Source organism: Protopterus annectens, chromosome 5.part0 (genome assembly GCF_019279795.1).
Source record: "Protopterus annectens isolate FY-2018-M chromosome 5.part0, PAN1.0, whole genome shotgun sequence".
Taxonomy (NCBI): Eukaryota; Metazoa; Chordata; order Ceratodontiformes; family Protopteridae; genus Protopterus; species Protopterus annectens.
The window spans coordinates 395,896,136-395,910,513 of record NC_056735.1 but is presented as its reverse complement, the minus strand read 5'-3'; the positions used below and the strand labels follow the sequence as shown (position 1 = coordinate 395,910,513).

General features: G+C 37.6%; 1 non-coding gene across 1 annotated transcript; it reads left to right on the top strand.

Moving 5' to 3' along the window:
- The first annotated feature begins 7,751 nt into the window (after nt 1-7,751).
- LOC122802982 lies at nt 7,752-7,917 on the top strand. Its single transcript, XR_006365042.1, has one exon. It is a non-coding gene; the product is annotated as a U1 spliceosomal RNA (small nuclear RNA).
- Nucleotides 7,918-14,378: the final 6,461 nt, after the last annotated feature.

Genomic DNA, 14,378 nt, shown 5'->3' with positions numbered 1-14,378 from the left:
ATGTCACAGCCGGCCAGCTTCTCAAAGATCTGGGCCCCGCCACCCCCGGTCCCACCACACTTCCACTCTGACCGCTGATTGGTCAGCGCTGAGGAGGGAAAATCATGACTTTCTTGTGGCCTCATTAAGAAGTTAACTCTCGGTTATCTCAGAGGCTCCACTAAAGCGGCCTTTCATCTCCTTTCGGATAGGTAAGTCATCTTTGGAGGAACACTTCCATGCAGTGCAAATGGGAAAAGGGTTTATGGATGGATGGATATAAGGTATTTTTACTTTACTTTATATATGTTGTGGTCGCTTTAAGAAACACTGTTTCATCTCTGGGACTGCTATTTTAGCTTCGGCTAATGTTGGATCTTATGTAATGTAGAAGTGTACTGCTTATCCCACCATTTTAATTACTAAAAAGTAAACCCTTAAATGTGGGGCAGTCCAGTGTTCCTTAATGACACGGACAAGGACAGGGACTGAGTGGACCCAGAGTGTTTGTCGTTGTTTAGTGATCTTCAGCAAATGAAGCCAAAATATAACACGAAATTGGTGATACTAAATACCTAATGCTTTCAGTTGTTGAAGATTGCAAAACAACTGTCATTATTATGTGTAATACAGATTTTATCACTTGGTATTTGGTTCTGCCCCTCTTCTTACCAGCGGCTTTGGTGTGTTTTGTTATTAGCTATGAGATTGAAAAAGTATTTTTGGAGCTATCAGTTTAAACATTCAGCCACGTGGTGGTGTGAAAATTGGAGACTGCTAATGAAATTATACTTTTTGCCATCTGCTTTGTTATACACAAATTGTACTGTTGATCTCACAAGTTTTTTTTTTTTAAAGTATGGAAGAGGGTTATAGTGTTCACTATAATTCCTACCATCGTATCTTGTGTTTGCCTGTATTTATTGCATGGTAAGACTTGTGTATGTGTGCACCACTCGTTGCAGTACAGGTGTTCTCCATACCTCTCAACCTCTTAGTGCATGAAAGCTGGACAAAGCTCAAAACTAGAGACATATTTTAAATATTGCTGTTGTTACTCTGGCAACTTTCTAAGTTTACAAGGGTTTGTTTTAACTTACATTTTCTAGAGGATTTGAAGTCTGAAACTGAAATATATGCCATTATTTAGTGACTTCAATCCTTAGATCATCCCAGTGATTTATTAAAAAAACACAGATTTTATGAGAAACAGATTAAAATATGAGTTGAAAATCTGGACATTTGAGAGGTATGGTCTCCATTTAATGGTGTTATCGTAGTGAATGAGTTGTTTCAGAAAACAAGATTTTTTTTAAAGCACATCATACCTCTCAACCTCTTCTAGCAAGAAATTTGGACAAAGCCTCAAGTAATGTGGGGGGGGGGGTACAAAGGCCCAGAAATAAGGACATTTTTTAAGTATTGCTCTTACAGCCTTAGAAAGTTCATAGAATTACAAGTTTTGCATTAGCATGACTTTTCTGAAGGATATGAAGTTAGAAACTCAAATGTCTGCCATTATTTTCTCACTTTAGTTCTCAATGATTAGCCAGTGATTTGCCAGAAAACCACAGATCTTAGGAGAAACATACCAAAAATATAAGGCAAACATCTGGCCTCTTGAGAGGTATGATGTACACATTCCCTTTGCTATGTACACACTCCATTAGTAATATATTTGAAATGCTTTTTTTGTTTCTTCTGATAAATACTCAGTGTATCACATTATCATCTATGTGGCAGATTTCCAGATAAATAAATGTATGGAAAACTGGTAAGTCCAAGGGAAAGGATTCAAAGTTTGAAATGGAAGCTTTGCAGCTTTTTAATAATTCAGGAGTGTGCTCTTCTAGGAGCAAACTAGAACAATATGTGCAAATATAACCTGTGAAGATGAGCAATAGGCCTGTTCACAGGATGTGTCCAGTTTGCTTGGCTATGCAATTGCAACCAGAGGTCTTCTATTATTTGGAGTGTTAACACATTTAATCAGTTTACAGTTATTATACTATGCAACCTTGACTTGGATGACTCTCCACTAGTGCCAGTTGCCTTTCCTACCTCCACCCATCAGTTTATAGCTAATTTATTTATTCATTTATCATTTATATACATCTGGTAGGAAGAAAGTGCTCCCCCCATCAGTTATAACAGAATAAAATCAAAGTGGTGCTGTCTGAACATCTACATATATTTGAATGAAACAACAAAATACATGGGTTGAATTGTGTTAACCCATTTTTAATCTCCACAGCATGCTGCAACAAGAAAGTAAATGGCAGCCTTCTTAAATAGCTGGGGGAGGGGGGCTACCAGCTATGTTTGACTTGGAAGGGAGCGATAAATTATTCTAGGAGGGGCTACCAGCTACGTCCAACTTGAAGAGCAGTGATAACAAGTAATTCATTCATACCTCTCAGCTGTCCTAAATTTTGCAGAGCGTTCTTGATTTTGCCTTATATTTTTGCCCTGCCCCTGATAAAATTTTGGATTTTCAGGTAAATTACAGAGGATTACAGGAGTCAGTAATCCCAGAATGCCAGACATTAGAGAATCATACATTCAGTAGTTTAGAAAATGCAACTCGATGCAGAATTGGTGTTCTTTTAACCTTTTAAGTAAATTATAGTGATATTTAAAAAAAATGCCCTTCATTTTGGACCCCTGTTTCCTCCCGTATTATTATTGCCTTTGATCAGAATTCTTGAGCAAAGAAGTTGAGAGTTATTATTCACTGATTCAGCTGTATCCATATCTGTGCTGTATTCTTCAGTAAGTGTAGAAATAATAAAGTTGTAACAAGGGTTTTGTTACCTGCAGCAAAACAACTGCATTTAAGGGATGGTAATTACACTACTGCATTTTTTTTCTTAAGAGCATTTCAGTTTGCTTAGGTGATCCACTGCAACCAAGACCCTCATATATTTAACAATCCCTAGCAGAGATATTGCAGGGGAGAAGTGTAATTTTAGGAACAGCTCTCAGTGTCTAATGAACTTTACTCTCACCATGACTTTTGACAAACATGCTGTTACTATGTTTCTTTAACATTCATTTTAAAATGGTTATTGCCTTTAAATACTATGTGGAGGAAATATGTTTTCCTTTAGACATGATTTTTTACTGTAGTATTATTCCATTGTGAATTTTCTGATTTTATTTAACAGCTGCCAGAGTTTTATTTTCCCAGAAGTTCAAAGTTGGTGTTATTATCAACTAATTGCAAAATAAATAAGGCACATATTTTCATAAAATCACTGGCTTAAGGAATGGGAAATCAGATGTGTATGCTTACAGAAATGTTTCTGAGTGATCCTCAGTTTTGAATTATTTTCAGAATTTTCCACTGCTATTTTCATTTATTTGCTTTTCTAATGTGATGTGTAGCATTTCAAGAACTTCAACAGCTTTTTTAACACCATCTTGTGACATAGGCAAATTTACATTTAATCAAACTGCATTAACAAGTTCACATTTGCAAACATTATACTTCACATATATTGCTATATATCATATACCCTAAACAACATTACATAAATTATTCAATTCCTGCCTTTTCCTTTTTTAGACAAGAAACATATTTATTAAACCACCACTTAATGATGTAGTCAATCATACATTTATATAAATGAAAAACCACACCAGCACAATCCTACTTGCAACCATTTTACATCACAAACCATACTGACACACTCCCAGCTGCAAACATTATACGTCACTTATAATCTCCTCAATCATTTTCAGTCAAACATTACATATCTCATTTAAGTCCTGCTTTTTGTAAACCTCATTCCTCCCTGTAAGCATTGTCCCCATGATTCCCATTTTTGCTATGTAATTTGCTCCTACCCTTTTCTAAAGATTTCAATTCCAGTTTTATCTCTGCTACTATATTCACTACTTCTAGTACAGTTGGTTTAGATTTTGATTTCCATTTTCTAGTAATTGCGTTTTTGGCAGCCAATATAATTGGACTCAGCAAGGCCTTACCAAGTTTAGGCAGTTTTGATTCTGTATCATAGCTTAGGAAAATCATCTTACCTCATCACACCAATCTGACTACCCAGCATCTCAGACAGTACAGCCTGCAGGGAGTCATTAAAGTCTGCCAACTCATCGTAGTCCCAGAAAATATGTTCCCAATTATCTCTTTCTTCCCATTCACACCTGCAACATTTGCTGTCTACCTAAGGAAAAATTCTCTGGAGTCTACTTGGGGTATACAAATATTGATGTAAACATTTCCAAGCAAAAATCCTAAATCTTTTAGATTTTGTTGCATATTTGGGAGACATACATATATCCTCCCATTGTTTATTTGTGTATTGCTTATCCAATCTCTCTTCCCAGTCCTTTCTAACCTCTTCTGATTGATTCTTATAGTTATCATGCAATATTTTATATGTTCTATTAATTATTCTTTTTAATCGCAGCTTCGGTTCCAGATTTTACTAAAAGCTCTGCCAGTGCTTGTCTTTTGTTTAGGAGCCCCTATTTCTTTCTCTTTGCCTATACTCTGATATTAATCCTTGATATGGAAGGCGATCTATAACCTGCAGTGCAAATTCTTGGCATCTTCCCATTCTATTACCTTTTTCTAGTTATTTGCTCCCAATACATTGGTTCCTTTGCCAGTTTTCTACAATAAATTCCAGACACCCTCTTGCCTATTGTCTATATCCCAAGTAGCAGTCATCCCTGTCGGCAGAATCTCCTTTCTCCATTCCAATCTTGGCTTAGTTCTTAGAATACTTTCCTCTGCTTTATGAATATTGTGAAGATTGGGGAAAGATGAGCGAAGGCTGCCAGCCTAGTCAAATAGAATTCATAGGTTCATAGGTTCATAGGTTAGTATAGAATTAGAATTTGATACATAATTTTGTCATTTGTATAAATAAATGTAAAATACAGGCTTGTGTTCTTAAATGAAAGAAAATACTGTAAAATGTGAACTTCAAAATTGTTGCAACATTGCCATCTGCTGTAAGGAAAATCAAGCCAAGCATTTCAAATGTTCTTTGAAGTTACAATTATCTAAAAAAATGGTGCCAAAGCGACTAGCTGAACACATTTTTCTATTGTCTTAACTTAAGGAATAATTGTTAGAGTATACATGTGAAATGTCTTTTATTGTTGTAGTTTCCTGAGCAGGTGTTAGCTTGCTAAATAAGGCAGTTAGTTTGCATGGGAACTCCAAACTAAGTGTCAAAATGATGTAATGTGAATACTGGGAAAGCCTAACTGTCAAAAGTATGTAATTTGGGAGGGCCTTAGCAATGCTGTTTGTTAGTGTTTTAAAACTATTGTTCAGAGAGAGACTGAAAGCATTTGTCTTGGACCATCAACCCCAGCACTGCTTATGCACTTTATGTCTGTAAGTAGGATTATGGCACTGTATTGTCTCTTAAGAATAGCTAAAGATTAGAAAGTTAGATTAAGTGTTTTTCTTTTACATCAGACCTGTCCTACTGTATTGTTTTAAGTTTCTGTGTGATCTCTGAACTCTTAAATATCTCTGTGATTTAGTAGTATTGTCTTGTGTTTTAATTATTTATTATTAAATATTTTAAAACCTTTATCTGTTGCTGGTTTGTGTAGAGAAGTAGGTTCTAGAGTACATTGCATATTTATAGAGGTTACTGTAATAGGCCACTCTAATAAGCCTTAGACTGAATAGTCACATTACCAATTGGATAATAATATTGCACAGTAATAATTGGACACCCTTTCAAGGACCTTTGGGTAGCTGATAAATTATTAGGCTGGTGGTGGCAGTAATTATTACCGTATAGTCTGGGTAAAGGGGCACAGCTGAGGAATTGGTGTCAGCCTTTCCCAGGAGTGTCTGTGAAGTTGTATAAATACATATTTTAAAGTGTGAATGGTGTATCAGCTAACTGGGCAGGGACATGAAGCACTGGTTGGACTGGAGGGTACTGGAGGTTAGCTTGCCAGCTAGGCTGAGATCTGGACCCTATAGCTGTGCCAGTGGGGACTCTTATTGGGGAGCTGGAGAGCAAGGGAGCAACCAGCCCCAGACTGACTGTGATCTCTGTGTGCACGTAAGGGAAATTGTACTTTACTGTGTGTATTAGTTATCCTTTCTTCTTCTATGAGACAACCTCTGTGGTGCTGGTGGTGAGGATTGAGGCTCCTTGATTGCTGGGCCAGGGGATAGTCATCACAAATATAACATTCTGTATGATTATTGTTATTCTCCTTAAAGGTCTGCATCCAAAATACCAGTATCTTTCTTTTTTGAGCTTCCCCCCATTTCATCATCATCTACTTTGAATTCTAGGTTTCTCCTTGTGCTATGTATAGCAGTCGTAACTGTGTAGCTCTGAAATACCCCTTTAAATTGGGTAATCCCAATCTGCATTGTTCTATTGGAAGAATCATCTTATCCCACTTAACTCTTGCCATCTTCCCCTTCCAGATAAAATCCTTCATCTCTCTGTTAATTGTTATCCACAGCTTCTCCTCTAGTTGATAAAAATATGCCTGGCCTGTGTATAAGACTAAAGGGACTAAAACCATTTTAACTGCTTGCCTCTTACTATCCATATCCATATAACAGAGCTTTGATTTTCTCAGTTTTTGTATAATTTTTTATTCTTTTCTCACATATCCTTAGCTGCCACACCAGAATCTTTTTTTATCCATACTCCTAAATGCTTCATTTTATCATGTTCCCTTAATTGTGGATATTGCTGAACCAATTCAAGTATGGGCACATAATTTACTGCTATTGCCTTTGTTTTAGCTTCAATCATTTTGTATCCTGAAAAGATATGAAACCCTCTCAAAATGCTACACAACACTATAATGTCCCTTTCTGGTTTTGTCAGGTATAAAATAATATCATCTGCAAATAGAGCCGGCTTTTCTTGACAAACCATGCAAATTATATCCTTGAATTTCTGACTCCCTTATTTTCTTTGTCAGTGGTTCTAAATATAATGCAAATAACAAAGGGGAAAAAGGACACCCCTGCTGTGTTCTTCTGCTCAAGCAAAAATTATCAGAGAGGACCCCAACCACTTTAATATTCACCTCCAATCCCTCATATATACTCCTAATCAAACTTATAATTTTATTAGGAAATGCAAATGCTTCCATTGCTCTGCTCATAAAGTCCCAGCTTACTCTATGAAATACTTTCTCTGCATCAAGACCCACCAACAACAATGGTATTTTCTTACATTCTGCTTCCCACTGGATCATCAATAGTCTGTTAATGTTGTCAAATGTTTGCCTCCCCTCCACAAAACCACATCAATCCATATCTATCAATTCTGGCATAATTTTTGTCATTCTTTTAGCCATTATAGACATAAACACTTCATAGTCATGGTTTAGTATTGAAATGGGGCTGTATGAAGCTGGTTCTGATGTATCTTTACCCTATTTAGGTATTACATCTACAACTGTTTTCTTCCAGGATGTTGGTACTTTTCCTCCTCTTAAAATACTGTTAAACAAAACCCTCCAGATCATTAACAATTTTTTCCCCTCCTAGGTTCCAAACTTCCATAGGAATACCATCTGTTCCCAGGGACTCTCCTGTAGATTGGTCATGCATCACCATTTTAATCTCATCTCCTCCTATCATGTTAGTAATTGAGCCTCATCTGCTTCTAACATTGGCATATTTATTTCTTCCATAAACAATTCCATTTTTATCTTTCCTTGATTTCCATATTTCTCCACTTTAAACAGACTTTCATAACATTTTTGAAATATTTCTAATACCTCTACAGGATCTCTTGTTACCTTCCTTGTTATAGACTCCTTAAGCTTGGTGACAGCCCCTTCTACTTCTGTTGCCTGAGTCATTGAACATTTAGTTGGGTTGACTCCTATGATTTCTCCAAATGTGGGAAACTCAATTGCATAATTTATGGTAGTGGTGGACTGCCATCATGTAGTTCCCTAAACTTCAGCTAACAAACAGATCTGTTTTTTTTCTAGCATGCCTAGCTCACACTCCTGTATATTTCTAACCAATGTTATACATACAATTCCCATTTACTCTCATAGTAATCTTATTTGCAATACTTTTTCTCCAGATGCACTTCTTTTCTGTCTTTGTCACTATAAACACTCCTGTTGCTTTCCTTTCCATCTTTCTATCTGAAACTTCCCTCTCCTGAAACACACTTCTTCTTTCCGTCTTTCTCTCTTGAACTGTCTCCCAAATCATGCTTCTTCCTTTCCTGTTTTTCTCTCTCTCATACTCTTTCTTGAAACACGCTTCTTCCTTTACTTTCCATCGTTCTCCTCTCAAAACAGGCTTTTTCCTTTCCTTTCCTTTCCTTTTGTTTATTTTCAACGGACTTTGATTTGAGAAAGAAGATAGCCAATATTGACATTTCTGAACTCCTGGAGACAGGCATTGCCTCCCCTTCCCACACCTAGTCTAGAACTTGTTGAAAGAACAGATGAGGTACAGTAGGACTTTTGTTATTAAAAGACTTCCTAAAGAAAATTAATTGTGCTTAAAATCATTGCAAGAACGGTAAACTGTCACAAAACATTATGGTCTGCTTAGGAAAGTTTTAGCAGTTTAGTTATTTTGTACATCATTTAAACATAGCTTTTACTAATTTATGCAAACATCTGTGCCTGTAGTTTATATTATATCTTGCATAACAAAGTTGGTTTTGACTTACAATCCTTTCTAAAATGCTGCAGTAGTTAGAATATTTTTTAGACACTGCTTGGGACTAAACTGAGTATTTGTTTTTTGTGATTTTTACATGACATCTACTTCCTTGCTTACTGTGATACTTAAACTTAACTGAACTTCTCTGTTTCCACATAAGTCATTATTTAATTTAAAAAAAAAACTAAATATTTCTCCATGGCTGTTTCCACCTTCAGTGGGATACTTTCCAAGTTCATAACAGTGCATATGCCCACTATGCCATGGAAGGAGACTGTAGCTTGGTATAGGTAACCAATCATCTCTTCCAGGCAAGCATTGAAAATACTTGTGCTATCTATACATGTACTGTGTGCTGTACAGGAAATACCTGTTTCTACTACCACATCCAGAGCAACATCATCTGGAACTGAATGTATACTGCTGTCTTTCCATAAGTCAGACCTTTTCAAGGTAATCTTTCCACAACCACCAAACCCAATGTCCCACTTCCCAGTCTCACCCCGGTACTCAACTGACCAGACTATGCCCCCCCTTTGCAAATTCTTGGATCCACCACTGCCTGTGGAAGCATGGAGATGTTTAGTAGAGATGGCAGTGGGTTTTTTAACCAACTTGTTTAATGAAATATTGGAAGATGAGAGGATTCCTGAGGAGTGAAGAAGTGTTTTGGTACCGATTATTAAGAATAAGGGTGATGTGTAGAGCTAGAGTAACTACAGAGGGATAAAACTGATTAGTCACAGTATGAAGTTATTGGAAAGAGTAGTGGAAGCTAGGTTAAGGGAGGTGATGATTAATGAGCAGCAGTATGGTTTCATGCCAGGAAACAGCACTACAGATGCGATGTTTGCTGTGAGATTGTTGATGGAAATGTATAGAGAAGGTCAGAAGGAGTTGCATTATAGCTTTGTGGACTTAGAGAAAGCATATGACAGGATACTAGAGAGGAGTTGTGGTATCGTATGAGGAAGTTGGGAGTGGCAGAGAAGTATGTAAAAGTGGTACAGGTTATGTACGAGGGTAGTGTGACAGTGGTAAGGTCTGCAGTAGGAGTGACAGATGTGTTTAAGGTGGAGGTGGGATTACATCAAGAATCAACTCTGAGCCCTTCCTTATTTGCAGTGGTGATGGACAGGTTGACAGATGAGATCAGACAGGAGTCCTCGTGGACTACGATGTTTGCGGATGACATTGTGATCTGTAGTGAGAGTAGGGAACAGTATGATGGGACCCCAGAGAGGTGGATATATGCTCTAGAGAAGAGAGGAATGAAGATCAGCAGGACTAAGACAGAATATATGTGTGAATGAGAGGGAGGATAGAGGAATGCTGTGGATGCAAGGAGTAGAGTTGGCAAAGGTGGATAAGTTAAAACATCGGGATCAACAGTTCAGAGTAATGGTGAGTGTGGAGGAGAGGTGAAGAAGAGAGTGCAGTCAGTATAGAGTGGGTGGACAACAGTGTCAGGAGTGATTTGTGACAGATGGGTACCAGTAAGAGTGAAAGAGAAGGCCTGCAAGAGGGTAGTGAGATCAGCTATGTTATATGGGTTGGAGATGGTGGCACTGATGAAAAGACAGGAGTCAGAGCTGGAGGCGACAGAGTTAAAGATGTTAAGATTTGCACTGGGTGTGATGAGGATGGACAGGATTAGGAATCAGTATATTAGAGGGTCAGCTCAGGTTGGATTGTTTGGAGACAAAGCCAGAGAGGTGAGATTGGATTGGTTAGGACATGTACCGAAGAGGGATGCTGAGTATTTTGGGAAATGGATGCTAAGGATGGAGCTGCCAGGTAAGCTGAAAAGAGGAAGGCCTAAGATAAGGTTTATGGATGGGGTGAGAGAGGGCATGCAGGTGGTTGGTGTGACAGAGCAAGATGCAGAGGACAGGAAGAAATGGAAACAGATAATCCACTGTGGTGACCCCTAATGAGAATAGCCGAAAGAAGAAGAAGAAGAAGAAGAAGACTATGTATACTTAGATCTGATAAACTCTGACAAGGGCGAATGCACTAATCTCTTGTTTTAAGCCATAGTTTAAACAAGCAATTCCAGCATGAATCCTATTTTTTTTTTGTTTTTAATTAGAATACAAAGTGATCTTTGACACATATCTTACATCAGAAGTTGTGACAATTATTATGTCATATGCCAATATCAAGAGCAGTTATTCCTGCATAACTAGTTTTCCCTTATTCTTTATATATAAATATGTGTATGTAGATGTACATATAGGGCTGTATCCCAGGTCTTTACTTGTTTAGATTGTATCTTTCAGACCTAACTTTTTCATCTGAGGTATTCTACATTCTATAGGGAGACGACCTGAAATTGGGTAAACTGATTACGTGTGTTACAGATAAGGCATGTCTGCAAAATAACTTGACTAAATTGACCATTTGAGCACAGGAGGATAATATGCTGATAAATACATCAAAAACTAAGCATATGAGATTTGGGAGACATAAACATACAACATACACTGATTGAAACTGTAGATTCATTTAAGGACCAGGGTATACTGGGTAGATTCATCTATGAGTTTTTCTAATCATATCAACCAATTGCTTAATGATTGTTACAAAACTATAGGTTGCATAAAAAGATTTATAAAGTCTAGGAAATCAAAAAATGATGAAGTCATTGTTTATTAGTTACATTACAGCCCAAATTTGAGTAAGGAATAACAATATGGAAACCCTATAAGAAAACAAGCATGAGTAAACTGGAAAGAGTACAGCAGAAATATACCAAGGGCATCCATGGATATGAAAATTTAAGTTATTATGAAAGACCAAACTACTTGAACTTGTACAGTGTCTCTTACAGATATCAAAGAGGAGATCTTATTCAGGTATATAGGGCATTTAGTGACAACTACCTCTGGGAATGTTTGGAGTTATCCAAAAGTACTAGAGAATCATCAGATAACCTATGTAGAAGATACTATAGGAATGAGAAGTGTACTAATTGGTTCTCTGACAGAGTAACAAAATGAAAATGAAAAATCCCAGCGAAACAACAAACTTGTAAAACACCAAGAAGGTGACAATGAACGCCAGGAAACAGGATACTGTGCTGGAAACACTTGATTTATTAGAATAAGAATGGTTAAGCGCTTTCTACAGTGATAAATCTGTCTTCATCAGAACATCATACTATAAAGTTGTTGGACATATATCACAGTTAATCTAAAAACCCGCCCTAAATAACAATTAATCAATTAGGTCAATTGTTAAACAATGATGCCATACACATTTTAAAAATGCAGCACAAACACCATATAAGTTTTAATACTAATAACTTCATAGGAGGGAATTGTTTTGGCAAATACAACTGGCTGAAAATGAACGTATTAGCATTAAGCATGAGTTAAAAGTTAGGAGACTAACATGAAGTTTTAATTGTGATTGCTAATTTGATGATGATTGGTTATTTTCTCATGAGTTATTTAATGAATTTAAATTTAAGTGCAGATATATCTTTTTAAGATTTAGGTTCATAGGTAGGTACTAGGCTATTGGCCCTGGGGCCTATATAAACCTAGCCAAAAAGGTTCCCTGGCTTTCGCCACCCAAGAAAATTATTTTCCTGTGCCCCTATCAAGCAGTGCCACAGAAGTGATCCTCGGGGTGAATTTTCTATTTCCCATCCAGTCGTCAAGAAAGAAAGCCAATGAGGAGCTTTGCTTGACATGAATGGTTAGTTTGTTCCAGAGTATGGGAAGTCTCTGGAACAGGAATATATCCCTCCAGCATGTTCTGTTTATTGTGGTGACAAGGTTTAGGTCCCTGGAGCATGTGGTTCAGAGGGATTGGGATTTTTTTAAGTATAGCATGTCCAACAGCTCTGGGTTTGACATAGCTTTGTATGTTAGGCAGAGATTGCCATGGAGTAGGCAATATGAGATGAAGTAGAGGTGAAGTTTTTTGAAACGGTCTGTGTATGCATCTGTTTGAGGCCAGTAATCCTCTTAGTGAGGTAATTCTGTGGCCTTTCCAATTGTTGTAGGTGTCTTGTGAGATACATGCCAAACGGGGCATTGTACTATATAATGGGTCTGATGAGGGATGAGTAGAGAGGAACAAAGACCTCCTTTTTTCTAGAGGAGAACCCTTTTGTGATAAGGTGTGCCACGTAGAAGGATTTCCTGACTACTGTGGCAATGTGAATATCAAAGGAGAGACTACTGTCCACCTGTGTCCCGAGGTTTCTTATCATACTTTCAGCATTTAGTGAGCTACCACCTATGTGGTAGTTCATGGGTACTGAGTTTTTCCCTAGGGGATGTCAATGCACTTCTTGGCATTGAGCTTGAGGCCATGACTTTGACACCAAGTATCTGTCTCTGTGAGGCCTTTTGTAGAATATCTACACCATAGGTGATTCTATTATGACTCCCAGTTTACAGTCGTCTGCAAACTTTGTTAGCCAAAGACCTTCTGTGTTGGCCTGCATTTCAGAGAAGTAGATGCCAAACAGGAGAGGACCCAGGACAGAACCCTGTGTTACTCCACTCGTTACTGGTCTGAAGTCGGACTTGGAGTTGGCTTCTTTTACTATGTTGGTTCTGTCAGTGAGCCAGTTGGCCACCCATCCTGTGGCATAGGGATTTATGCCCAGTTTAGTGAGTTTATCTATAATTCCAGAGTGGGGGTTGATATTGAAAGCCTTGGCAAGTTCAAGATAGGTTGTATGCACAACCTTGCCCTCATCTACGGCTCTAGTGACTGCTACAAAGAAGTAAATCAGGTTTAGTAGACATGATCTATCTTTTACAAACCCAAACTGAGTGAGGTCCAGGGTTTGGAGGTTGTGACTATGAAACCCTGAATATTACAATGCTTAGGAACCAAAACATCCCAACTTACAAGGGCAAAAACAAAAACTTCAAGTGTTTCTTTTTTTTTCTGATGGGGTCAAATCCCTTCCACACACCCCAAACTTATATAGACCAACTTCACAGTCAGACCAACTTGAAGAAAGACAGTGGAATCACAGCTGGTGTACATTTAGCAATCATATAGCAGTAGTGATTTCCAACTGAAAACAGTGATTAGTGCTGTGTTCCCTGACATCTACTGCTTTGAGTGAGTGACACTATGGAAATTTCATCTTGGCCACCTATAGCTATACCTATTGTAACGGTTGTGTGATGAAGTCCTGTGTTGCAGTTTATGGAGAAAAGCACCAGCTTGATTATTGCTAAATATTTTATACAAGTCTTGTATCCCATGTATCAGTTATGCATGTGTGTGTGTGTGTGTGTGTGTGTGTGTGTGTGTGTGTGTGTGTGTGTATATATATATATATATATATATATATAGATATATATATATATATATATATATATATATATATATATATAAATGCTTTTTGATTTTTTATCACTGGTTAAAGTTTTGTTACAATAAACTCTTAAATATGACCGAATTGACTCAGGTTCATTTAGTAGCTTGGGAGACTGATAGAGTGGCAGTGAGAAGTCATTCATTAATGACAATCCTTCAGGGGAGTCATGGACCAAAGAGCAGAGTTGCCATTGACTGATTCAGTGAACTTGGCAGGTTGGCAGGGAGTGAGTAGGGCATCTAATAGAATTCCTTCCTGACTGGAAGCTGAGATGACTGAGCCCCCATAGGACTGGTGACTGGCCACAGTGATACTGGAATAAGTTTAAGGGGGCATAAGAGAATTTGGAACACCTAGAGTTGATGTGGGGCACTA